General features: G+C 42.4%; 1 protein-coding gene and 2 pseudogenes across 1 annotated transcript in view; 2 read left to right on the top strand and 1 right to left on the bottom strand.

The window, feature by feature from the left end:
- Positions 1 to 26,759, bottom strand: part of SFTA2 (surfactant associated 2) — an 83,562-nt gene that overhangs the window by 52,510 nt on the left and 4,293 nt on the right. The gene's annotated exons all lie outside the window — the stretch shown is intronic.
- Positions 17,136 to 20,293, top strand: LOC115849655 (protein PBMUCL2-like; annotated as a pseudogene).
- LOC115849648 (bolA-like protein 2 pseudogene) lies at positions 24,155 to 24,422 on the top strand (annotated as a pseudogene).

Here is a 26,759-nt window from a genome sequence, read left to right as displayed (position 1 = left end):
AATTCAGCTTGTGGTTAATTGACATGGTTACACTGTGAACATCTCGCTACTCCCAGAAACTGGAGTGTGTACATAGAGTTAGGAAGCATCATGACTCAACTTTTATCATGGGATCTGCTTACATGGATGAAACATGTTTTAACCCAACAAAGCCCCATCTCACCAAGGAAGTTTGACCCAAGCAGAGGTCTAGGAAGTTGACAGGATTAAGCGCTTTTGCACTGTTGGCCTAGTGCAATGATCTTTAAATGGAGTCTGCCCATACCCTTGGAGGTATATGAAGACTTTCTAAAGAGTATTATGCAGGTGTGGGATATCTTATGGGAATCATCTTCCAGAACTTCAACCTCGATAGGTATTTTGTGGCTGTGGTCAAAGCATCTGCTAGTTATACTTTTCTAGCTTTCCTTCTATAGCCACCCACCCACCTTTTACATTCTAGCTCCTATATTATTATGGTGGATTTCCCTAGGTGCAAAAAATTCCAGGGTGCAAATAAAGGGATAACTCAAAATCTCTTCTAATTTAGTCATTGTATACCCAGAGTAGGGCTTCATGTTTTCCCTTGCCTCACATAAATTCCTATTAGGGGCTAAAAGAAGTGTAATAAACGGGGAATTTTTGGACATGTTAAGATGTTATTTATTCAGATATATTGTAGAGTGAGGTAGCAGGGGTGATAAAGATTTCTGCTTAACAATCTCTTCTCTTTCATCTCCTGTCAAAGAATACATCCTTCTGGGGGGAGCAACTCATGAAAGCAGAGCTGTCATCAGTATGCTGTCATCAGTATGAAATAATAAGAGTGGCAGTCCCTCGTTTAACCCAGGAGAAAACCCTATAGCAAACCCTATAGAAAACCCTTATCTGTCTGTCTACCTATTTTAGAATATTCAAGATTTGTAAAAACTTTGCTGGGAAATAGCAACTTACTATGAAGCACGCGTCCCTGGCTTATACACCGTTCTCCATAAGGAGAAACTCTGTCTCATTCAAGAGTTTCCTGGTTTAGATCACAGTTGGATATTTTGCATGATTTTCAAGGAGGAAGACATTATAAGTTGTACATTTACTTCCTGATTAATGTTATATCTTTTTTAAAAACTATTTATTTATTTGTGCTGGGTCTTTAGTTGTGGCAGGCGGGCTCATTAATTGTGGCTTGCCGGCTCTTTAGTTGTGGCATGCGAACTCTTAGTTGTAGCATGCATGTGGGATCTAGTTCCCTGATGAGGGAACGAACCCGGCCCCGCTGCACTGGGAGGGCAGAATCTTAACCACTGTGCCGCCAGGGAAGTCCCTAATGTTTTATCTTAAGACGAAAGGAAGATCCAGAAGCTGTACAGCATACCTGCTAAGAGCACAGATTGAAGAACTAGAATTTCCGGTTTTAAATCTAAGCTCAGCGTGGCCTCCCACAAATTTCTTCACTTTCCTGGGTCTCAGTTTGCTTATCTGTAAAACTGAGGGTGATAACAGTACCCAATTCATGAGATTGCTGTGAAGCCTAGAATAGTACATTTGGTAGCACTCTATAAATTATGTTATTATTTTTTATATTGGGAAGGTTCATGTTGCACATTTTCTTGAAAATATGGAAAAACATTGCGGAGTTGGAGGAAAGATAAAAACATTGCATAAGAAAAACATTTTCATTTACTTTTCACCAAAATGTTATTGAGGACTGAGAAATTTAACACAAGCCACAGGAAATTTTTTTTATGTTTATAAACATATCTTTTGGTGCAGAGAAGCATGGTAGGGTGATCAACAAAAATCTTACAAGCAAAAAATATTACAGTAGAATAATGTAGGGGAAGTAATATCAAGGCAGAATAACAGGGGTAGAAACCAGAGAGGATAGGAGACAAAAACGGCCTGATGAGGTGCAGAGGTTTCCAGAGCTCAGCCAGAGCTCACAGGCTTCCTAACATTCCTTGTGGAGGCTGAGAGAGCTGTCCTCGCACACCGGTTCCAGACTGCATTCTACATTCAGATTTTCACCTGGACTTGCTCCCCTATTCCGATGTATTTTCTTTTTTTGCGGTACGTGGGCCTCTCACTGTTGTGGCCTCTCCTGCTGCGGAGCACAGGCTCCGGACGCGCAGGCTCAGCGGCCATGGCTCACGGGCCCAGCTGCTCCGCAGCATGTGGGATCTTCCCGGACCGGGGCACGAACCCGTGTCCCCTGCATCGCCAGGCGGACTCTCAACCACTGTGCTACCAGGGAAGCCCTGTATTTTCTTTTTGTTCTGAATTTTTTATTTTACATTTTTTGTTATAGATAGGTACCTTAAACAATGTGTGGAAGATGGCAGGGTATAAATGATGAAGACCACTCCAACTATACATTATTCCTTTTAAACTCTAAAATGTCCTCGAATTATAGGGCACCACATACAGACTCACTTCCACTGGTTTTCTCCTAAACATGCTGGCACTCTCTTATTCAAAACCAAGAGGTAATAGCAATAATAATGGTAGCTAATATTCATTAAGCACTTACTTTGTGGCAGGTACTATGCGAGCATTTTACATGTGGTATTTCATTTTATACCCCCAATAACACTACGGGGAAAGTGTTATTATTATCTTCATTTCATATACAAGGACACTATTCATACATAAGGACACTATTCACATTTCATATGCAAGGAGATATAAAGAGGTTAACAAACTTACTGAAGGGCACACAGCAGAGAACTCAACCCAGGATCTTTTAATTTCAGGAATCCATGTTTTTAACTGAAAGGCTATATGTTGGATTTGAAAACTGTGGCTCATCCAGAAAAGTTATACCTGGTCTCACAAACATGCATTTCCTTAGTAATACAATGACGGATTCCTGTTCTTTGGTGGCCCATCCCCTGAACACTGGGATGTTGATTTATTTTTGCTTTGCAAATTCTACCACATTATATTGGTACAGCATAGTAAATTGGAATATAGACACAGTGAGGTTATTATTTTATTTGATTTTTTCCTTATTTTGATGTTTTCACAAGGAGAGAAATAAAAGATAACACATGGATATGAAGAGAGACACAGAGAAGTAAAAAGATTAGGAAGAAAAAAAATTTAATGGGTTCTCTTAAAAAGTGAAAATCTGTTTCCTTTGCTGTGCAAAAGCTTTTAAGTTTAATTAGGTCACATTTGTTTATTTTTGTCTTTATTTCCATTACTCTATGTTATGTATCCAAAAAAAAATATTGCTGCGATTTACACCAAAGAGTGTTCTGCCTATGTTCTCCTCTAGGAGTTTTATAGTAGCTGGTCTTACATTTACATCTTTAATCCATTTTGAGTGTATTTTTGTATATAGTGTTAGAGAATGTTCTAATTTCATTCTTTACATGTAGCTGTCCAGTTTTCCCAGCACCACTTATGAAGAGACTGTCTTTTCTCCATTGTATATTCTTGCTTCCTTTGTCATAGATTAATTGACCATATAAATGTGGGTTTATTTCTAGGCTTTCTATCCTGTTCCATTGATCTATGTTTGTTTTTGTGCCAGTACCATACTGTTTTGATTAGTGTAGGTTTGTAGTATAGTCTGAAGTCAGGGAGTCTAATTACTCCAGCCCCATTCTTCTTTCTCAAGATTGTTTTGGTGGGCTTCCCTGGTGGCGCAGTGGTTAAGAATCTGCCTGCCAATGCAGGGGACAGGGGTTTGATCCCTGGTCTGGGAAGATCTCACATGTCGTGGAGCAACTAAGCCCGTGCACCACAAATACTGAGCCTGCACTCTAGAGCCCACAAGCCACAACTACTGAGCTTGCATGCCACAACTACTGAAGCCCGTGTGCCTAGAGCCCATGTTCTGCAACAACAGCCACCAAATGAGAAGCCCGTGCACCGCAACGAAGAGTAGCCCCTGCTCGCCACGACTAGAAAAAGCCCACGTGCAGCAATGAAGACCCAATGCAGTCAAAAATAAAAAATAAAATAAAATTAAAAAGATTGTTTTGGCTATTCAGGGTCTTTTGTGTTTCCATACAAATTTAAAAATTTTTTGTTCTAGTTCTGTGAAAAATGCCAGTGGTAATTTGATAGGGATTGCATGAATCTGTAGATTGCCTTGGGTAGTGTGATCATTTTAACAATACTGATTCTTCCAATCCAAGAACACGGTATATATTTCCATCTGTTTGTGTCATCTTCAATTTCTTTCATTGTGTCTTACAGTTTTCGAAGTACAGGTCTTTTGCCTCCTTAAGTAGGTTTATTCCTAGGTATTTTATTCTTTTTGATGCAATGGTAAATGGGATTGTTTGCTTAATTTCCCTTTCTGATCTTTCATTGTTAGTGCATAGAAATGCAACAGATTTCTGTATATTAATTTTGTATCCAGCAACTTTATCAAATTCATCGATGAGCTCTAGTAGTTTTCTGGTAGCGTCTTTAGGATTTTCTATGTATAGCATCATGTCAGCTGCAAACAGTGACAGTTTTACTTCTTCTTCTTCAATTTGGATTCCTTTTATTTCTTTCCCTCCTCTGATTGCTGTGGCTAGGACTTCCAAAACTATGTTGAATAAAAGTGGCTAGAATGGGCATCCTTGTCTTGTTCCTGATCTTTGAGAAAATGCTTTCAGCTTTTCACCTTTGAGTATGATGTTAGCTGTGAGTTTGTCACATATACCCTTTATTATGTTGAGATATATTCCCTCTATGCCCACTTTCTGAAGAGATTTTTTAATCATAAATGGTTGAATTTTATCAAAAGCTTTTTCTGCATCTGTTGAGATAATCATATGGTTCTTATGCTTCAGTTTGTTAATGTGGTGTACCACATTGATTGATTTGCTGATATTGAAAAATCTTTGCGTACCTGGGATAAATCCCACTTGCATCTTTGCATCTATGTTCATCAGTGACACTGGCCTGTAATTTTCTTTTTGTGTGATATCTTTGTCTGGTTTTGGTATCAGGGTGATGATGGCCTCATAGCATGGGTTCAGAAGTGTTCTTTCCTCTGCAATTTTTTGGAAAAGTTTTAGAAGAATAGGTGTTAACTCTTCTCTAAATGTTTGGTAGAACTCACCTGTGAAGCAATCTGGTCCTGAACTTTTGCTTGTTGGGAGTTTTTTAATTACTGATTCAATTTCAGTACCAGTAATTGGTCTGTTCATATTTTCTATATCTTCCTGGTTCAGTCTTGGGAGATTGTACCTTTCTAAGAATTTGTCCATTTCTTCTAGGTTGTCCATTTTATTGGCTTATAATTGCTCTTAGTAATCTCTTATGATCCTTCGTATTTCTATGGTGTCAGTTGTAACTTTTCTGTTTCATTTCTGATTTTATTGATTTGGGGCCTCTCCCTTTTTTTTCTTGATGAGTCTGGCTAAAGGTTTATCAATTTTGTTTACCTTTTCAAAGAACCATCTTTTAGTTTCATTGATCTTTTCTATTTTTTTTAGTCTCTATTAAACTTAAAAGCTTTTGCACAGAAAAAGGAACCATAAACAAAACAAAAAAATAACCTACAGATTAGGAGAAAATATTTGCAAACAATACTACCAACAAGGGGTTAATTTCCAAAATATACAAACAGCTCATCCAACTTAATATCAAAAAACAAACAACTTAATCAAAAAATGGGCAGAAGACTTAAATAGATATTTCTCAAAGAAGACATACAGATGGCCAATAGGTACATGAAAAGATGCTCACATTGTTAATTCGTAGAGAAAAGCAAATCAGAACTACAATGAGGTGTCAGCTCACACCAGTCAGAATGGCCATCATTAAAAAGTCTACAAATAATAAATGCTGGAGAGGGTGTGGAGAAAAAGGAACCCTCTTACGCTGTTGGTGGGAATGTAATTGGTACAGCCACTATGGAAAAGAGTATGGAGGTTCCTTAAAAAACTAAAAAGGCAGTTACCATATGATCCTGCAATCCCACTCCTGGGCATATACCTGGAGAAAACTCTGATTCGAAAAGATACATGCACCCTAATGTTCATAGCAATGCTATTTACAATAGCCAAGGCATGGAAGCAACCTAAATGTCTATCACAGATAAATGGTTAAAGAAGATGGTATATATATATATATATATATATATACACACACACACACACACACGCACACACACACACACACACACACACACACAGTGGCCTATTACTCAGCCATAAAAAAGAATGAAATAATACCCTTTGCAGCAACATGGATGGACCTAGAGATTATCATATTAAGTGAAGATAAGTCAGACAGAGAAAGACAAATATCATATGATATCACTTATATGTGGAGTCTAAAAAAATGACACAAGTGAACTTATTTACAAAACAGAAATAGACTAACAGACTTATCATTACCAAAGGGAACAGTCAGGGGGAGGGAGATAAATTAGAAGTTTGGATTAACATATACACACTACTATATATAAAACAGGCAAACAACAAGGACCTACTGTATAGCACAGGGAACTATATTCAATATCTTGTAATAACCTAGAATGGAAAAGAATCTGATAAAGAATATATATAGTATATATTATATATATAGGTATAACTGAATCAATTTTCTGTACACTTGAAACAAACTCAACATTGTAAATGAACTATACTTCAATTTTTAAAAATCCTCGAAGCAGGAACAATATGGAAAAGGATAAACCATTCAGTTTTATACCTCTGACCTTTTAATATACATCTTCTACAATACATTTGCTGTGCTTTGCTTTGCTTACTGTTATTAATTTTAATTTCAGTTTCAGTAAAATAAAGATATATACCTGAAAAAAAAGTGAAAGTCTGTGATTTTAGTCAACCAGGTGGATTGTGAAATGTGAGAGGAGTACTCTCTTAAAATATCCACATCTTTCTCTTTTAGAGGGATACTCTTCTGCCTCTAAGAAACATTGACACTTATTACACCCATGACCTTGGCCTGGGTCCATTGTTCTGCAGCCTCTACAATAAACTGAGCCATGGAGGGGCCTGTGGCCTTGGCCATGAAGAAAGCTACAATGTGGGCCATGAAATGAGCCACAGTCATGAAGATGATTGTGGAAATGAGTCATCAAGGTGTCTTCTGTGGAAGCCATGATGGAAACCACAGGCCTGGGGCCATGAAAGAGACCATGGAAAAGGCCACACCAGTGACAACCACAGGGCAGACCTTAGAGGAGGTCATTGAAGAGGGCATGGCTATGGACACTGGATAATGGGAGACATTCTAAGGGAGGAAACCTTGGCGGAGGAAAGGGTCATGGAGGAGAAGACAAAGAACAATGATGGGGGAGTGAGTCAAGATGGGAGACCAGAATGTTCCCAGAGAATGGCCATAGGTTATGGCCTGGGTCAAGGACAGGACCAAGGAAAGCCTCTGCATGTCTGACCAACAAGGTTACTCAGGCAGCGTATTGTTTTGGAAGACCCACAGCCTCATCAGGCTTAGAGTGATGTCAAGTAAATGTATTCCCTTGGCTCTCCCCATAACTCAGAATCCCAGGATCAAGGAGGCTGCTTGACAGGGCGTGGGGATGGGCACAGTGACTACTCTTATGGCAGCTGCTTCCTCATCTTCCCTCCACCCAGGTCACTTCAATGCCCTCCAGAGCTTGACTTTGTCCTTAAGAAGAGTCTTCCTCCCTGCTTGTGTCTCCTCCAGATGTTGTGTGATGAAGAAGAAAATTACTAGACAGTCTAAGAAATGAAGATACTCTAAAAAATAAAAGTTTATTAATGTATGTTGTAACCAGATGAAATGCTTATCTTTTAAACTTTGTGTTTGTTTTGCTATTGTACTTTGCTTCTGAGTGACTTCTGTGAGTTTTTTAATATACCACCATTTAATCTTCACAACAACCCTATGAAGTTCAGATTGTAATCCCCACTAAAAAGATGAGAAAAGTGCTAATATATGAGTAAACCTGCACTATAAAACAAATCCTGTAACTCTAATTGGTTGTAGAGAAAACATCTTTCTACTTAGAAATGTTATTGGGATGTTTAACCTTAGAGCAGGGTGCTGAGATCCCAATACTGACTTGTTACTGACCACACTCCTCATCCATCCCCCACATGGGACTTCCTATCGCAGACAGTGGGCAGATCAACTACCAAGCCCTTTCCTAGGGCATCCTAGAATCTAGATTCCTGACCACTCCCCATCCAACACCACATTTTCTACCACATTCCATTCTCTTCCTGCTTTTAAAACTCAGTCATTCACAGTTCTCTCATATCTTAGATATAAGCTCCAAAATAACACAAATTTATTTGCTTTGTTTACTGGAGTACAGTGTCTGGCACATAGTAGGAAATCACTAAATATCTGTGGGATGAATCTTCATCTCCTGCTTGTCAGCTCACTTTCATCAGGCCTCACAAGCAGTGAATATTCTTTCACCCAAACATTTAAAGAATCTGAAATTCAGGGGAATTCAGGGGAATTCCCTGACATCCAGTGGTTAGGACTATGTGCTCTCACTGCCGAGGGCCTGAGTTTGATCCCTGGTCAGGGAACTAAAATCCCACAAGCTGCATGGTGCTCCAAAAAAAAAAAAAAGAATCTGAAATGGTTCCTCTTCCAGGAAGCCTCCATGGCTGGAGGGGGTAGAGACACCTTGTTTTGATTACACATAGTATCAAATTAGAACTCAAATTTTTAATAATGGCTATGCTACAGAAATCCTGAAATTTTAACAATTTGGGGTCCTTGCAAACAGGTATACACTGACAGTATACCTGTATCAGTATACCTGATACACCACTGGTCCCATCTCCTCAACAGCCCAAGCCCCACTCTCCCCACCCCCACCTCCCATACCTCAGAGATCCCAGAGTCTATCCGTGAGTCTCTCTTCCCACCTCATCCAAGATGTGTGCCTACCACATGCTCACCAGCACCCAGAGGTCCGGGCCGCCATCCCCATTCACAGTGAAACTCACTTTATGTGTCCTTCCAACTAAGGTTTGCTCATCAAGTCTACCTTCCCACACCCTGCCCCCACACAGTTATCCCAGTTACTCAGGACTTCTCTCCAGGAAACAAGGTCTTGAGCTAGAACAGGTTTTTAGCCCCATCCCTGCCTCAGAGGATGAGTCCCCTCCACTTTGACAACATGATCCCTTTGAACTGTACTACTTCCTGCTCCTCCCGAGGCCCTGCCTAATGCGACCATGTCACTCTTCATTCTCACGGATCTCCTGGCCTCTATACCTCTCCTCTCTGAGTTCAGGTATTCTGTTACCTGCCCACAGCTGAAAGAACAACAGGTCATATACCCAGCTCCGGCTCAACCCAGATGACGCTATAAAGACCTTCTTTGAAAGAGAAAGAAAGAGGTGACATTCTGTGGAGGGATCCTAAGGGACCAGGCATCCAGCGTCCCCAGTCTGCAACCCCAGGTTCTGCCTACTGGTGTTTTTCTTCCCATTGTGGGCCCATTCTTTGGAGACCAAAACCCCTAGAACTCCAGCCTCAGATCTCCAACTTGAGACTCTTCTTTTTCAAGACCCTCAGTTCTTTTTCTTTCCTTTCTAGGCCTAATCATATCTGGGACTCAAGAACGCTCCTTTCCAGGCTTGCAAGGCAGAGAATCTCAAGATGAAGAGAAAAACATTTTCCCTTGAATGCTGGCTGTTGTTTCATCTTCTATCACTTTTAGGAAATAGTGAGTAATTTTGTTTAAAAGAAGATAATCTTGAAGTTTGAGTAGTGTTTGTGGGAAGTGTTGTCCAGTCCTGGGATGCACACTCTTCCTGTTAGCTCTCATTCTCATCAAAGAAGTAAGGACCAATATTTTGCTCTGTTCTCTTCAATCCAACCCAGCATTTGTTCTCTATTCTGTTCCCAGTAACAACTCTTCTGCCCATAAGTCTGGACTATTTCTTCTGTAATCAACCAATCCCAAATACAGATGCATTGGAGTTGGAAGGGATCTTAAAGTTAATGCCTGATAACCCACAGTAGGCAAGAATCCATTTCCAACATCTCTGACAGCAGTCACCTTCCCTCTAATTAAACTTGTCGGGGCTGTTCAACACTTGCACAGATTGAATTTTTTCTAGAATTTGCCCCTTCTTGACTTTGACTCATTTGTTTATGCCCCTGAACAAAACAAAACAAATCTATTCCCTGTCCATAGGCCAGCTTCCCATCTCAATTTCTCACTAAGTTTCTCTCTCTCTCTCTTTTTTTTTTTTTTTTTTGCTGCACCACGCAGTTTGTAGGATCTTAGTTCCCGGACCACGAATTGAACCCATGTCCTTGGCAGTGAAAGCACAGAGTCCTAACCACTGAACTGCCAGGTAATTCCCCTAGTTTCTCTCTTGACTCTGACCATAACCCTAATCAGAGGCATTAACAAGAAGTTTTTGGACTCTTCCCCTAAATCTAAATTTGTAATATATTTTTTTAACATCTTTACTGGAGTATAATTGCTTTACAGTTGTGTGTTAGTTTCTGCTTTATAACAAAGTGAATCAGCTAGACATATACATATATCCTCATATCTCTTCCCTCTTGAGTCTCCATTCCTCCCACCCTGTCTATCCCACCCCTCTAGGTGGTCACAAAGCACCGAGCTGATCTTCCTGTGCTATGCAGCTGCTTCCCACTATCTATCGGTTTTACATTTGGTAGTGTATATATGTCCATGCCACTCTCTCACTTTGTCACGGCTTACCCTTCCCCCTCCCCGTATCCTCAAGTCCATTCTCTAGTAGGTCTGCATCTTTATTCCCGTCCTGCCCCTAGGTTCTTCATGACCTTTTTTTTTTTTTTTTTTTAGATTCCATATATATGTGTTAGCATACAGTATTTGTTTTTCTCCTTCTGACTTACTTCACTGTGTATGACACACTCTACGTCCATCCACCTCACTACAAATAACTCAATTTCGTTTCTTTTTATGGCTGACTAATATTCCATTGTACATATGTGCTACATCTTCTTTATCCATTCATCTGTCGATGGACACTTAGGTTGCTTCCATGCCCTGGCTATTGTAAATAGTGCTGCAATGAACATTGGGGTGCATGTGTCTTTTTGAACTATGGTTTTCTCTGGGTATATGCCCAGTAGTGGGATTGCTGGGTTATATGGTAATTCTATGTTCAGTTTTTTAAGGAACCTCCATACCGTTCTCCATAGTGGCTGTATCAATTTACATTCCCACCAACAGTGCAAGAGGGTTCCCTTTTCTCCACACCCTCCCCAGCATTTATTGTTTGTAGATTTTTTGATGATGGCCATTCTGACTGGTGTGAGGTGATATCTCATTGTAGTTTTGATTTGCATTTCTCTAATGATTAATGATGTTGAGCATTCTTTCATGTGTTTGTTGGCAATCTGTATGTCTTCTCTGGAGAAATGTCTATTTAGGTCTTCTGCCTAAATTTGCAATATTTATGTTAGTCCAGATAATACTAAGAAAGGAATAGGTAAGGGGAAGAAAACCTATATCCCAGCAGAAGAATAGAGTCACAGATGAGGTGAGAGTATTTAGGCATCTGGGAAGCCAAGAGCTTGGTTGTTATTGGGATGGAAAATCAGAACAGGTAGGAAAGAGGCATGAGATAGAGGGAAAAAGCATGGGCCTCACCTTAACTCTGATTCACTAAGCAAGGAGGTTGGGTCCCTTCCTGGAATCCTGGGAGACCTTATCTCCTCCAGCTACCTGTGGCTAGTTCTCTGCCAGGCCAGGTGCCAAGGTCATGTGGGATCCTGTACCTGGTGGCTCCAAAACTTCTGTGTGCATAAGAATTACCTGATAGTGAAAATGCACATTATTTCCCCTCCCAAATTTCCCCTTGATTATTTGTCCTCTGGAAGAAGGGTACAATTCTGTTTGGAGGGTAGCTCAATATATACACATGGGCCCTTCAGCTATCTCTTTTATATTCTTTATCTGAAGAGTATCATGAATAGTTAGAGAAGGATTAATACCTGTGACCCTGGGTCATGTGATTCCCCAGGTCATGTGACTTAGAATGTGGAGTAGTATATGGGTTAAGGGCTGGCTCTCATGTCAGGCTGCCTTGGTTTAAATCCCTGTTACATGACCTGCTAGCTCTCTAACCTGGGACCAGGCTTAATTTCTCTAAACCTCAATGTCCCTATCTATAAAATTGGGTAGTAGCAGTTCCTACCTCATGGAGGTATTGTGAGTATTTGAAGTACTAATTCATATGTGGCACTTAGCACAACACCTGGAAACAAAATTTCCAGTGGAACTAATCAGCCATCCTTCCTTAACTTTAATGTTAACACTACAGCCACCTCCCTTGGATCAACCACACTGTCCAGTGGAACTAACACAACAGCTACTATCTCCAGTGTCACCAGCACAAGTACTGCTCCTCCAATGAAAGAGGAAAACCCTAGCGGACACCTGAGGCCGTGGGAAGTCATGCTAGTTACCCTGGCCTTGGTTGCGGTGGCTGTGATTCTCCTCACTGGACTCCTCTTCCATTTCATGAGTGCCTGATGTATAGGAAACCCTTTTTCTGAGGGAAAGAGAGCAGGCAAGTGAGGAAGGAACTAAGCTAGAGAGAGCAGAGTCACTGTGGGAGTAACAAGGATGAGAAAATCAGGAAAGACAGAAACAGCAGGTTAGAGTCAGCAAGACAGAGAGTCAAAAAGCCAAGACATATTCAGAGGAAACTGATGAGGGGAAGAAGGAGACCAGAAGAAGTAACGAGGAGGGAGAGAGCTGGCAGGAGGGGAGATGCTTGGGATCGGACAGCACTGAAGAGGGGGGCAAGACTCTGAAGCTATTCAGCCTCTTGTTTCTAGAGAAACTCTCTGTGCCTAAGAAACCTCTTCAACGTAGATCTCTTACCACCCCATGGCCATGCACTCACGGCTGTTATGAAGTTCCAGAAGGGTCAAGGGCCACTGTAACTGACTGCAGAGGAGAGCTGTCTCCTCCTGCAGCTATGGAGCTGACTGCGAGACACAAGTGGCCTGAGCATCCCTGAAGGCAGAAGCATCACCGTCCTCGGGGGCAGAGAGGGAGCTGACCTGGATTGCGATTCTGAGTGTCTGCCCCTCCTGCCCCCAGGGCTGCTCCTCCCAGCTCTGCTTCAGCCTCTGACAGTCCTGTGACTGAATTATTAAATAAATGCATCTAATATATGCGGAACCAGACTCTGTGGGTGTGTGTTTATTTATCACTGTGAATGGAGGTTCCTTATATCCTAAAGACCCCTCTTCCCTGTGTTCTCCCAGCTCTCAAATCCCTAGAGTGAAATCCAGACTTTATATCTGTCCCATTTTCTTCCCCATTCTATCCCCATTCCCTGAAGGCCTCCGGGCTGACGGAAGAATGGAATCAGGAAAGATGGGGGAAGGCAGATGCTGGACTTCACAAGTTTGTGTTGCACAACAAGAAAGTCTATGCAAGATTAGAGCACAAGGGGGCTGGGGAGTGATCACACCAGTTGTGAAGCAGAGAAGGTCTTGCTAATGGGGCTGTACCCAGGCGTGGCACATTCTCTGGTTTCCTGGCCACACAGGTCTGCTCTTCACTGGGAAGACAGGTGTAAGCCACCTCCTTTCTCTCCTGCTCTCCTGTGGGCTCGCAGCCCCAGTGGCAGTCCTGGGCAGGGAGAACGTGCTGCGAGTTTCTGCAAGGGCGGGCCCAGCCTGTGCTGCCAGGAGCCAGGCTCTCAGCAGTCCCTGAAAAACCAGGCCTCAGAACAGGTACAAAAAGCCTGTGTGTCAGCACTGGACTCTTGCTGAAAGTCAAGCCCTTGTCAAGGGTTCTGGTGTCACTTGCTCATCACATGCATTTGCTGATCCTTCCTTGGGCAAATGAATCACTCACCTTTGTTTCATCAACTTGGCCCTTGCCATGGTTCTCATAGTCTGGGCCTTTGCCAGAGCCTTCTTAACAGGACCAAGGCCATTGATGTACCTTTTGCAATACTATTAACAAAACAGCTTTAAACAGCTCTACAGAAGCCAAACGCAAAAGAGAACCTACGGTATGATTCCATCTGTCTGAAATTCTAGAATAGACAAAACTAATCGACAGTGACAGAGAGCAGATCACTAATTTCCCACAGGGGTGAGAATTTTTAGGAAGGGGGAACATTCTGGATGATAGAAATGTCTTATATCTCGGTTGGGCTGCTAGTTACACAGGTAAATAGACATCTGTCAAACACACCTAACTGAATACTTAAGACCTGTGCATTTCACTGTCTGTAAGCTTATTTAAGAAAAAAGATTTAATAGAAATGGTTGATTCCAGGACCTGGGCAGAGAAAATCCAAAATGAGCATGGGGCATCTTGTGATGCCAAAGTGGAGAAAAAGTACTTTGAAAAAAGGATGGGGAATATTAAAAAGGCACTGGAGCCAGCCTGAGAGAGCTCACAATGGCCAAAATTTGAGCAACAAAATAAATTGTGATAGTATTATATCAAAACCCACAGAACACAATAAATACCTGTGAGTCCACACTGATGTAAATAACTGCATAAATAAAGTGGTGAGAAGGCACAACCTTCCTTACAGAAGAATTCCAATTCATAAATATAGAAGGAAGGAGGGACAAACCCACAATAATAATAGCTGCAGGCAAGATGCGCCAATGGTTGCCAAAATTAGTGCATGAAAGTTTAAGCAAAAATAGGATATTTGCATAGTCTCAATACCCCTCCCCAAATATTTAGTAATTACCAAGGGACAAATAATAACTTTACAGTGGAGAATTCTTTCAGACACCACCTTAACCAAGTGATCAAGGTTAGCATCACAGTGATAAGGCACGTTGATACCACGAGCTCCCTGATGTGCTGCACTAAGAAGGGAACATCATCTCAGCAGTATCCTTGCCAATAAGTCATGACCCTGATTTAACCACAAAAACAAATTAGTGATAAGAAATCAAACAAGACAAAGCAAGAGAGAGGCATGGACATATATACACTACCAAAAGTAAGGGAGATAGCTAGTGGGAAGCAGCCGCATAGCACAGGGAGACCAGCTCGGTGCTTTGTGACCGCCTGGAGGGGTGGGATAGGGAGGGTGGGAGGGAGGGAGACGCAAGAGGCAAGAGATATGGGAACATATGTATATGCATAACTGATTCACTTTGTTATAAAGCAGAAACTAACACACCACTGTAAAGCAATTATACTCCAATAAAGATGTAAAAAAAAAAAAAAGGAATCAAACAAACCAAAGTTTCAGGGGAATGTAAATTGGTGCAGCCACTATGGAGAACAGTGTGGAGGTTCCTTAAAAAACTAAAAACAAAACAACAACAACAACAACAAAAAACTAAAAACAGAATCACCATGTGATCCTGGGCATATATCCAGAGAAAACCATAACTGGAAATAATACATGCACCCCAATGTTCATTGCAGCACTATTTACAATAGCCAGGACACGGAAGCAACCTAAATGTCCATCGACAGAAGAATGGATAAAGAAGATGTGGTACATATATACAGTGCAATATTACTCAGCCATAAAAAAAGACTGAAATAATGTCATTTGCAGCAACATGGATGGGCCTAGAGATTGTCATATTGAGTGAAGTAAGTCAGACAGAGAAAGACAAATATCATATAATATCATTTACATGTGGAATCTAAAAAAATGGTACAAATGAACTTATTTACAAAACAGAAACAGAGTCACAAATGTAGAAAACAAACTTATGGTTACCTGGGGGGGGAAATGTCTCGGTGGGGGGCGGAAATTGGGAGACTGGGATTGACATATACATACTACTATATATAAAATAGATAACTAATAAGGACCTACTGTATAGCACAGAGAACTCTTCTCAATGTTCTGTAATGACCTATATGGGAAAAGAATCTAAAAAAGAGTGGATATATGTATATGTATAACTGATACACTTTGTTGTACAGCAGAAACTAATGCAACACTGTAAATCAACTATAATAAAAATTTTTTAAAAGAAACAAAGTTTCAGGACACTCTATAAAATATTGATACTCTTCAAAAGTGTCAACATCATGAAAGACAAAGACAGAGGAACTGTCACAGATTGGAGGAGACTGAGGGGACCTATAAATAAATGCCATGTGGAACCCTGGATTGGATCCTGGAACAGAAAAAGGACATCAATGGAAAAACACATGAAATCTGAATAAATTCTGTAATTTAGTGAATAGTATTATGCCAAAGTTAATTTCTTAGTTTCTATAATTGTATAAATTTTATAATTTCTCTGTACTATCTTTGCAACTCTCTTATAAGTCTAAAATTATCTCAAAATAAAAAATTTTACAATAAAACAAAACAAAAAGCTTTATAGATCTATACATGAAAAAAGGTTAATTTCATTATATGCAAATTGTGCCTCCTGACTTAAAAATAATATCTATTCCTTATGATAGTCCTTTAAAATATATTCATTAGTTATATTAAATATATACAAATACCTTCTTAATTCATCTAAATAATATTTAATCCACTCAAATAAAATTAGTAGTTGAAGTAATCAATTAAATTTGGTAAACCAGCCATTCACTAAGTTGACTTTCAGGGAATCAGCTGCCATCTGAGAGGGGAACGTGGTTCCAGCCGTCCTGTAATTCCCGAGTTCCTCTTCCACTTAAGAGGATACTGGGAAAGAGGGAGGCCCCACGAATGGCAGGAAACCTCCTGACTCTGAATGAAAACAAGCAGCTATAATTTTCTGGACAATCTTGAACGATGCAGGGGTGGGAATCCGCAAAGGAAGGAATATGGGTATTCTCATTCCAAGCCCGATGGGACTCTTGGAGGTGAACTAATTTCATCTGGTCACTGAGGAAATCTTGGTGGGTTGAGGGCATTCAAGTAATAGCAGCAAGGAGATGAATCTGCAGGTAGGAGATGAGCCACTGACAAGGACTTGGGTGGATGACTGAGAGAAGAGGGCAGTTCTAAGATAGAGATTGGGGGACCTTCCTGGTGGTCCAGTGGCTAAAGCTCCATGCTCCCAATGCAGGGGGCCGGGGTTCAGTCCCTGGTCAGGGAGCTAGATCCCGTGTGCTGCAGCTAAGGTGCGGCGCAGCCAAATTAATAAGTAAACATTTTTAAAAGATAGAGAGATAGGGTATTTCTCCCCCCTCATCAACGTTCCTCCTTTCTGTTAAGGACCAAGGTGCTCTGTGCCCTCTGACATCTAGCCCTCTTCTCACCATGCACTACCCCCCAGGCAGGCCTGCCAGAAACCCTCCTTGGTCGCCCCAACCTTACCACTCCCACCTGTGGAAAAGGAAGCCCAAGCCCCTCCCTGAGCACTGAGACGTTGTGTGGTGGACAGCTTTCATCTAGGGCTCTGCATCAGAAAGTGATGCCACCCACGCTGACAAGTTTGATCCCCTGTTATGCTCAACTCTGGGCTCTGGGCAGAGCCAAGATCCCCTTCTTGCACTTATGACATCTCCCTTCTGCCCTGGCCCTCCTCTGCATCAAATTCTTCTTCCCTTGATTGACAGAGAGTAAAGAAGCAGGCTGTTCCTCCCTGAAAGAAGGAAGGAAGACCCAGGCATCCTGGATTCCTTTGTAGCAGCACATATGAACCCCACAGCCACTCTGTGCTTAAGGAGAAGGAGAGATAGAAAAAGTAGAGAGAAGGAGGGAGGAAAAAGCATCCTGGGTTCCAGCCCATTTGGATTCTCTTGAGATGAAAAAAGAAAATGTGCTGCCTCATCCCTTCTCCTGCTGCTGCTTCTGTTCCGGTGTTTGGAACTGGGTGAGTGAACTATTTTTGGAGAGAAGAGTGCAAAGGTTCCCCAGGGTCTGGAGAGGTAGGGGCCGGGATCCCTGGAGAAGGAACCTCTTAGGACTCAGGCAGGGCCAGTCTTGAGAGAAGGTGTGGAATAGGTGAGACATCCTTGGGGAGCTCCACACCCTGGTACCTACCCCCAGTTCCCTGTCACAGGGGAGTAGGTTCCGATGGTCCTGTTCATTATCTTTCTTACGTCCTCTTTTAAGGAAATGTTCTGCTTTTCATTATTTAGACCTTAACTTTCTGTATTTCATCCCTCCTTGGGAAATGAAATATTTGAGCCCTATTTGAGGAATCGGCAGCAGGTAGGGGGGAATTGTTTTGAGCAGAGGAGCCGAAAATCCCAAAATTTATGCCATGTGGGCTGCACTTATTCATAAGGATAAACACTCTCAGTCCTGATGCCCTGCAGGTGGAGGTGGTGGGAGGTGGAAAGATCCATCTCTTCCTTCTACTTATACCCAATTCAGTGCTTCTATCAACCCCAACCAGACCACATCCACAGCCCCTTGTGACTTCTCCTACCCTCAAACCACCTTGAATATTACCTGCCCTCAATCTTGACACTTTGGCCCCAGATCTGACCCAGGAGCTGCCTCATTCTAAAACATATACCAAGCCACGACCTGAATTCAATCTCTAATAAAAATCATGGCTCCTGCCTCAATTGTTTACCAGAGACCCAGGCATAACTGGATGAGAGGTGACACAAAGAAACATGGAGTCTGAATACCCGGGATACTGAAATACCAACCCAGGGGGAAGGGAGGTTTAGAAAGAGTCAGGCTTACTTTTCCATGGAAAGAGACCAGAACCACCAAGGGCAGAATCAAAGGCTGGGTGAGAAGATCTTCTAAGGACATGACTTAGCTCTGGGTACTCCATATTGTAGTGCATGTTGTAGAATGTTTTATCAGAATTAAACCTAAAATATCAAATGATCCTTAGCTCAAATAAATAAAATCACATTATATGGGGAGAAGTGTCATTTGAATGGGCAAGATACTTGTGAAGAATAGTAAGCAGGGCTTCCCTGGTGGCGCAGTGGTTGAGAGTTTGCCTGCCAATGCAGGGGACACGTGTTCGCGCCCCGGTCCGGGAAAATCCCACATGCCGCGGAGCGGCTGGGCCCGTGAGCCATGGCCACTGAGCCTGCGCGTCCGGAGCCTGTGCTCTGCAACGGGAGAGGCCACAACAGTGAGAGGCCCGCGTACGGCAAAAAAAAAAAAAAAGACTAGTAAGCAAAGCAGATGATGATGGGCCATCAATGATCCACATTAAAAGAGATTATTTTTGAGTAGGAACAAGCCAAAATGTTTCCACTAAAGACCCAGAGACCAGCCCTGAAAACTCTATCACTTTTGACCCAGAGACCACTAAGGATCATGTCACTGAGGGCCCAGGCACCACAGAGGACTACACCACCCCAGACCCGGGCACCACAGAGGACTATACCACCCCAGACCCAGGAACCACAGAGGACTACACCACCCCAGACCCGGGCACCACAGAGGACTATACCACCCCAGACCCAGGGACCACGGAGGACTACACCACCCCAGACCCGGGCACCACAGAGGACTATACCACCCCAGACCCAGGAACCACGGAGGACTACACCACCCCAGACCTGGGGACCACAGAAGATTATACCACTGAACATCCAGACACTAAACCAGAGGGAACAGATTCAGTAACCACAGTGAAATCCCCTGGGCTCCTGACACCCATCAGAATCCCCTTCATTTCCCTGCCACTGCCACCACTGTTGCACTCTTTGTTGGATTCGGCTTCCTAGTGGTGAGCACCTGGCTCTGAAATGTGCAGGACATTATGGGAATAAGGGCACCTGAGGAGGATGAGGTGGGCAAGGGGAGCTGAGGCATAAGAAATTGTCAAAGGCGAGGAAACGTACACAGAGAGAGCTCTGCAAAGACGCAGAGAGACACAGAGATGGAAAGAAAAGGGGCAAGAAGCATAAAAATTGAGGGCAGAACTGAGGGACAAAGGAAGGTGTGAGAGACAGAGGGAAAAGGAGAGAGGAGGGAAGGGAAAGACAGTATGGAGAGAGATAAAGCAGACAGAAAGAGGAGCATAAAAACACAAATATAGTAAGACATGGTGAGAGCTGGAGTGAGGCTTAAACTATTAAATAAATACAGATGTAAAACTTTGGAAATTTTTATAAGATGAGAAATTGGTCGGGTAAGAGAAGAGGAGAAAATGGAAACATTTTTGGACATCCACTCATGTCAGAAATTATGTTATTTTGTATTAACTACTACCCACTCTGGAATTCTGCAGAAGATTTTTTTAAACCAGGATTGGGTAGGTTTTTATGAGCAGGGCTACTCTGTCTTGGAGAGACAATGGGTGACAGCTCTCAAAGGGGGGCTCTAGGTGTTTTTCTGTCTCTGAGGGGCCTTGTTTCTAAAAAGGGAGATAAAAGGACTCCATGTCAACCCTGTGACTTCCTCTTGCTGACTTTCAGTCTAAAATCCAAGCCTTCAACTTCTGGCCTCTGCTGGACATGGAAGGGTCGGCCCTTTGGGGCCATCCTGACTGAAGGATGAAGTGCATGTTGGAATCTCAGCAGGGGCGCTTACATGATTAGCCAGCTCATGCAGGTCATTAAAACCTCATTCATTCCTGTTGGTCACTGATGCCATTGTGCACTGACCTCTGCCCCAAGAGGCAAACCCACAGTGCAGGATCCGTTTGTAAGTGTGATTAAGCCAAAAGTAATGCTTTATTCAGTTGAAGTGTTCAGTTTAGTTCCACCAAAAGCACACCATGAAACTAGGGCACTCTGAAGAATGGCTAAGAAAAGGAAAAAGGGAATGAAGGCCTTCATATGTACTTGACACACGCATGAATCACGTTCAGTATTCATCAGTAGAGGGAGGCCCTTCTGGACTTCACTGTAATCACAAACAAGTGGCTTTTTGATCATGTGGCTCGTGATGAAAAGTCAGATACTCTCGCTCCAGGTTGGTGGAGCCTTTTCTCACTGCAAACCAGGACTCTAAGTCCTGGCAATGGCACCTTCTTAACCTCTTATAGAGACTAAAACCAAGAGATGATTCAAAAGACTCAGTGTACAGAAAGTAAGAGGAAAGTTTGTACTACCAAACTTGCTAAATTTTTAACTTTTAAATATTTGACCAAAAAAAGTTTTAAAAAAAGAATTATCTGTATTTCCATCCCTCCCCCAATTCCACTGATCAAAATAATTTTATTTTTCCTATATTACTTCAACATTTTTGGAAATTGTGTATCTTTAGTGGTATCAGGATCTGAAGAAAGTGGTAAATAGGAAGGAGCCATAGAGATGACTTGAATAGATCTTTATAAATCACAAACCACCGGGACTAAGAGAGGAACCAAGTCTTAAAAACAAACCACTTTCTTTCTCCCTAGGAAAATTGTTTCCTTCATCCATTAAATCCATCCACCAGAGTTGTTTATCATCCCTATGCCATGGATTGGCAGGCACCATAAAGAGGATCCCAGCAGTGGCTACAGTTGGTTCTAGAGCAAACCAGACTCCTCAGCCCGTAAAGGACCATGAAGTATGATGTGTGTTGTCCTCAGGCCTCCACTCCCCTCCCCCAGTCTGGAGCCCTGGAATCACCAGATGGGGAAGGTGGCTGGCCCTGGGAATAAACATGTTAGGGACACTCAGAATGCCTGTCTTCTCTGAGTATCACCTAATTCTGGCCGTGATTACGCCCTCAGGAAAATTGCCTTTACTTATCTACCAGGTTTAGTCATAAAAACTATTTGGGGGAGATACGTACAATTCAAATATAAGAGATATTCATTAAGTATTATCAAAGAAATAAAGCAAATATTTGTTCCAGCCTAGGTCACATATCTAAATCCATTCATTTAACAACACAGTTATTAAGTGCCCAGCAGGGGTCAAACACTCCATGCCTTTTTGTCTGTTCATCTCAGTCTGTCTAGCTGAGGGATACAGGTTTCTGTTCTCTCGAAAGCACCACATCCAAGTCATCCCAACACCCAGGCCAAAAGACCATGTCTACAGGAGGTAGCCCACTGGTCACTCATCAAGTATGAACTGAGTACCAGTTGGACTAGAGGGAAATTCAGTCTCAGTTCTTTTTGCTGCTTCCACAGATCCTGGGGTTGTACATAGGATAGTGGCATAAAGGAACATAGGATAAGGGAAACTCTTAAAGTCAACTGGCCCATACTAATTACCCCCAAGACACCCATGTCCCTCTGGGTCAGCAGTTCTGCCAAAAGTGCAGGGGCTTTGCTGAGTCCACCTCCCTCATCTTACCATGTAGTCTCCATCTCCAGAATGTGGCCACCTCTGCAAGGTGCTGCTAGGAAGGGGGGCATGGTTCCTGCCTTTAAGGACCCACAGAGAGATGCATGGCCATCTGGTCTCTGGACAGTACTGAAGGTAGAAAACGACAAGGTGAAGACGCTGCAGAAACATCCCGAAGGAAAAAAATGAAGCCTTAAAGAGTAAGGGAGGAATTCCCTGGTGGCACAGTGGTTGGGAGTCCCTGCCAATGCAGGGGAGACGTGTTTGTGCCCCGGTCCGAGAAGATCCCACATGCCGCGAAGCAGCTAGGCCCGTGAGCCATGGCCGCTGAGCCTGTGCTTCCGGAGCCTATGCTCCGCAACGGGAGAGGCCACAGAAGTGAGAGGCCCGTGTACCGCAAAAAAAAAAAAAAAAAAGAGTCAGGGAAATCCCGCCCTTAGTCTTGGAATCCTGAACTACAAGATTTGGTAGTTGGCTTCCAAGTCATATTACTCATCATACTCATTGTGACATTTGTAATTTGCTACATATATCTATGTGTGTCATCTATTTAGTGACTGTATACAGCTCACTCCAGCATGTGAGTCCAGCCACACTCATCTAATCCTCCTTTCTTCTTTATAAAGCCCAATGTTTAGAGGATGTCTTTCTTTAGGTATTGTTAAAGGGCAGTACAAAATCCAAGTGACCCCAACTGGCACCTGCTGTTACTGTGCTGCCCACATTGAGGAAACTGAGCAAGCACACCCCTTAAAGCATTGTTCCCGAACAGGATTTACGCCCATTTGTCACCTCTCACAAAAATGTCTGCGAATGCACATTCCCGTCCAGTCTCCCATCTTTACAAACAAGAATGTTTGGTGAAGTTGTCCAGCAATAGTGATTCAACATTCTCCTTGCAAAGGAAACCATAAACAAGACCAAAAGACAACCCTCAGAATGGGAGAAAATATTTGCAAATGAAGTAACTGACAAAGGATTAATCTCCAAAATTTACAAGCAGCTCATGCAGTTCAATAACAAAAAAACAAACAACCCAGTCCAAAAATGGGCAGAAGACCTAGACAGACATTTCTCCAAAGAAGATATACAGATTGCCAACAAACACATGAAAGAATGCTCAACATCATTAATCATTAGAGAAATGCAAAACAAAACTACAATGAGATATCACCTCACACCAGTCAGAATGGCCATCATCAAAAAATCTACAAACAATAAATGCTGGGGAGGGTGTGGAGAAAAGGGAACCCTCTTGCACTGTTGGTGGGAATGTAAATTGATACAGCCATTATGGAGAACGGTATGGAGGTTCCTTAAAAAACTACAAATAGAATTACCATACGACTCAGCAATCCCACTACTGGGCATATACCCTGAGAAAACCGTAATTCAAAAAGAGTCATGTACCAAAATGTTCATTGCAGCTCTATTTACAATAGCCAGGAGATGGAAGCAACCTAAGTGTCCATCATTGGATGAATGGATAGAGAAGATGTGGTACATATATACAATGGAATATTACTCAGCCATAAAAAGAAACGAAATTGAGTTATTTGTAGTGAGGTGGATGGACCTAGAGTGTGTCATACACAGTGAAGTAAGTCAGAAAGAGAAAAACAAATACTGTATACTAACACACATATATGGAATTTAAGAAAAAAAAATTCATGAAGAGAACCTAGGGGTAAGATGGGAATAAAGATACAGATCTACTAGAGCATGGACTTGAGGATATGGGGAGTGGGGAGGGTAAGCTGTGACAAAGCGAGAGAGAGGCATGGGCATATATACACTACCAAACGTGAAATAGATAGGTAGTGGGAAGCAGCCGCATAGCACAGGGAGATCAGCTCGGTGCTTTGTGACCACCTAGAGGGGTGGGATAGGGAGGGTGGGAGGGAGGGAGACGCAAGAGGGAAGAGGTATGGGAACATATGTATATGTATAACTGATTCACTTTGTTATAAAGCAGAAACTAAAACACCATTGTAAAGCAATTATACTCCAATAATAAATAAATAAATAAATAAATGGTTGTCATCAAAAAGAACACAAATAAGTGTGGCAGGGGTCCGAGCAGGGGTTCTGTCCCTGCTGGGCTGCCGCCCCCGTTGGGCTGCCACAATGGAACTCGGCGAGTACCGCCGGGAGAAGCTGCAGTGGGACCTGGAGGCGGAGCATGTGGAAATGCAGGACACGACTCCCAGCCTTTGTGCGTCCAGCTTCCGGTCCTGGTGGTATCGGCCAAGTTCGAGGGGAAGCCGCTGCTTCAGAGACACCAGCTTGTGAACACTTGCCTAGCAGAAGAGCTCCTGCACATCCATGCCTTTGAGCAGAAAACCGTGACCCCAGAGCAGTGGACCCGTGAGAAGCAGAAATAAGGGACCCGGACCTGCACACCTATTGAATTATGAATCAGACCCCCACCCCCACAGAAAAAGAGCACAAATAAAAAATGTTGGCCAGGATGTGGAGAAAAGGGAACCCTTGTAACAGTGTTGGTGGGAATGTAAGTTGGTGCAGCCTCTTGTGGAAAACAGTATGGAGGTTTCTCAAAAAATTGAAAATAGAAGTACCATATGACCCAGCAATTCTACTCCTGGGTATATATCTGAAAAAAACAAAAACACTAATTCGAAAAGATATATGCATCCCAAAGTTCAGAGCAGCACTATTTACAATAGCTAAGATATGGAAGCAACTGACAAAGTTATCAGTTGGATACAAAAGTATCCAACAGATGAATGGATAAAGAAGATGTAGTATACATATACAATGGAGTATTACTCAACCACAAAAAAAGAAGAAAATCTTGCCTTTTGCAACAACATGGATGGACTTGGAGGGTATGATGCTGAGTGAAATAAGTCAGACAGAGAAAGACAAATACTGTATGCTATAACATATGCGGAATCTAAAAAATAGAACAAACTAGTAAATATAACAAAAAAGAAACAGACTCACAGATATAGAGAACAAACTTAGTAGTTACCAGTGGGGAGAGGGGCGGGGGGAGAGGCAAGATAGGGGTTAGGGATTAAGAAGTGCAAACTACTATGTATAAAATAAATAAGCTACAAAGATATATTGTACAACACAGGGAATATAGCCAATATTTTATAATAACTATAAACCTAAAAATTGTGAATCACTATGTTGTACACTTGAAACTTATATTGTACATCAACTACACCTCAATTCAAAAAAAAAAACAGTCTCATCTTAAAAGTTTCAATTCAATGGGGCTTCCCGGGTGGCGCAGTGGTTAAGAATCTGCCTGCCGGGCTTCCCTGGTGGCGCAGTGGTTGAGAGTCCGCCTGCCAATGCAGGGGACACGGGTTCGTGCCCCGGTCTGGGAAGATCCCACATGCTGCGGAGCAACTAAGCACATGTGCCACAACTACTCAGCCTGCGCTTTAGAGCCGGCGAGCTACAACTACTGAAGTCCATGCCCCTAGAGCCCATGCTCTTCAACAAGAGGAGCCACCGCAATGAGAAGCCCGCACACCGCAACGAAGAGTAGCTCCCGCTCAGAGTGGCAGAGTGGAAGTGGAAGAGGTGGAAGAGGTGGAGTTAAACTCGGGTCTTCATTCACTGTTTACCTCATTAGAGCTGAATCTCAAGTGATGAATAACTGCTCAGCACCCTCCTCATAAAACCTTTATCCTTCAGCTTTTTCTTCTCTAGGCTTTCAATGACAGGTCCTTGGACCTAGCCTTTAATCTGTTTTGAGTTTTGAGCCAAGCAAGAGAAACCAGATACCCTCCCCATTCTTGGGGAGCCCCCAGCCTGAAAACGAATTTTGGACATGCAGACACAAATAAACCCATCTGTGTGTACAATGAACAGTAGGAAATGTGTCATCAGTTTTGACATTTATGGCATTAATTTGCCCTGACAGGTGCATTCTGCTTTTTAAAATATTTGCAGCATCTCAGGCCTCACCCTTGAAAGAATTTGAAGACGACACAAGCAGAGTTGCTCCATTTTTGGCTTAGGACCCCACCCAAGAGTTTTTAAGGCAGCATCCCTGAATCAGGGCAGCTTCAAGGTATTTTTGATTTTCTCCACCCAGGAGAGTTTTTCAGCTCCTCTGCTCTACCCATGGGAGAGATGGTGTGTGACGATTCACTTAACCATCCTTCAGATCTTTACATAGGACACATATGCCAGTTACTATGTGTGGCTCTGAGGACACAGTGGAGAGCCATATAAACAGCTTCTGCCTTCAACGTGCCTGGCGGAAGCTCGTGGACATTGCTGTCATGTAGATGCAAAAGTTATGAAATATTTTAGTGTTCTACACCCTCTTTGGGAACCTTAAAAAAAACTCATGGAGCTTTCAGCAGTGACATTTACCATCGGTCATGTAACCACATGGGGCAGCAAGCAAAGTGAGGTACAGATGCACCCCTGAGCAGAGGCATTTTCTCTCACACTGAGACCACAACAGACACATTCTTCCTTGTTCTGATTAGTATTCACTGCTTGTGTTTAGCTGCTTGCAGTTGATACCCGATTTGTGAATGGAGCTGAAGTATAACGCATCGTTGGATACTGGATCACAGAGCTGCAAGTGTTTAAAAAGCAGAACTCACTAGTGAAGTCAGACAAATAACATAAATGTCAGGATTGATGAAAACTGGCAGTAGAAAAATTTGGATGTGGTAAAATTGTTACATTGACATGAATGAAGATTTAATCTGAATACAGAGCTAGCATGGGAAAA

This window comes from Globicephala melas, chromosome 11 (genome assembly GCF_963455315.2).
Source record: "Globicephala melas chromosome 11, mGloMel1.2, whole genome shotgun sequence".
Taxonomy (NCBI): Eukaryota; Metazoa; Chordata; class Mammalia; order Artiodactyla; family Delphinidae; genus Globicephala; species Globicephala melas.
Note: the sequence above shows the minus strand (reverse complement) of the source record. Positions and strands in the feature narration are given on the sequence as shown.